This window comes from Cyprinodon variegatus, unplaced genomic scaffold, assembly GCF_000732505.1.
Source record: "Cyprinodon variegatus isolate N-32 unplaced genomic scaffold, C_variegatus-1.0 Scaffold9, whole genome shotgun sequence".
NCBI classification, from domain to species: Eukaryota; Metazoa; Chordata; class Actinopteri; order Cyprinodontiformes; family Cyprinodontidae; genus Cyprinodon; species Cyprinodon variegatus.
This window is the reverse complement of record NW_015150462.1, coordinates 1,913,501-1,914,995: the sequence shown is the minus strand read 5'-3', so window position 1 is coordinate 1,914,995 and position 1,495 is coordinate 1,913,501. Positions and strand designations below refer to the sequence as shown.

The 1,495-nt window shown below is 44.0% G+C and overlaps 1 protein-coding gene across 2 annotated transcripts in view; it reads left to right on the top strand.

Annotated features, from left to right (window-relative positions):
* Positions 1–255: 255 nt before the first annotated feature.
* The window catches only part of vangl1 (VANGL planar cell polarity protein 1), a 60,078-nt gene continuing 58,838 nt past the window's right edge, over positions 256–1,495 (top strand). For both annotated transcript variants that reach the window (XM_015378089.1, XM_015378081.1), the window contains exon 1: positions 256–381. The gene's annotated coding sequence lies outside the window, so the exon portion shown is untranslated. The remainder of the gene's footprint in view (positions 382–1,495) is intronic.

Here is a 1,495-nt window from a genome sequence, read left to right as displayed (position 1 = left end):
TTTTGTGTGTTTTTGTCAGGCAGAAATTTATTTATATACCCTTAGGGTGTAAGAGGTTAATGTCTGTATTTTTTAGTGTGAGAAATTGTGAATATGGAGTGAGAGTGTGTGAAGACATTGACATGTGTGAGAGATGATTTTTACTTATTTCTAGACAGTTTTTCCAGCGCCCCTAGTGCCACCCTTAGGTACTACACCTTCCCTGTGTTTTCCCGTGAAGCTCTGCCCCCTCTGACATTCCTCACTGCCAGGGTGATTCCTCCTCACTGGCTGCTTCCTACTGTACCTCACCGCGAACTATTTTTTTTTTTTTTTTTTTTTTAACAATCTCTGGATAAATGATCTACAAACGCAATGATAAGATATTGCAGCCGATAAAGGGTGAGTTATGTTTCCATAACAGCTGGTTTACTGTCATGCGTGCTCTGCAGAGGTGTGGACTCACTTGCGTGTGAAGCTCAGCCTTCTATGTTAGAATTGTCCTGCTTTAATTCCGACGCCTGTAAAAATGGGTTAGCTCGCTTAGCTGATTGTGCTAACAGATGAAATTGGCCGTATTTAAGCGTATTTGAGGGGCAGACATGGGAACACGCCCTTAGTGTGTGCGTTTCTACCTGTATGAAAGAATGATTTCAACTTCGTGCCGTAAAAACTGGATCCGCGCGCACACACTTTAGGAAAATATTCACATTTCCCTTCATTTTCGGGCTTCTTGCTAACATTTGAGTAGATTTAAGCTATATTTAAGCTTCTAAATTAAGCTGAAAGTCCCAGTACTGAGAGACTAGGACGGGAGTCAACAGGGCTGTTGTCCACGGTTGAATGGATCCGCATTACCCCGGCCGGTGCACCGCAACTCGGCAGTTAACTGTAACCTGCGGCGGTTGACGCCGGCGATGTGGACCTCCTCGGAAAAAAAACGTTAAATGACAATTTGAACACGAATTTGTTCTATTTATATAGTTTTTTATTGTTGAAAGGACAAAAAAATTTAAAAATGTCACAGTACCGTCACAAGGAAAGTGACGGTGGGGGAGGCGGAGGGGCACCGGAGGCCATTGTGAAACCACGGAGTTTCCTGCTGACAGGTTCGCTGCCACCGGGTCACAGGTGGGGGTGAAAGGCGGGTAACCCTGCCAATATGGAAGCACATTTTCCTCTGTAAAATGAACCAAACCTACGGAAAACTCACCTTTAACTTTATAACTCAAAACTTTTTTAAATTAACCCTTTATAGGGCACTCAGTGAAATACTTTGAAAATCAAAATTTCAGGCCAACATCCAGGACAAGCAGGGGCGAAGCTAGAAGGGGGCCAGGGGTGGCCATGGCCACCCTTACCCAATCATTGGCAGTGGTGTCAAAAGTACACACTTTTGTTACTTAAGTAGAAGTATAAATACTGCAGTTTAAAATAGGGTTGCACAATATAATCGGCCCCCTATCGGTATCGGCCTCTATCGGCCTTAAAACTGAATATCGGACATCGGCCACCC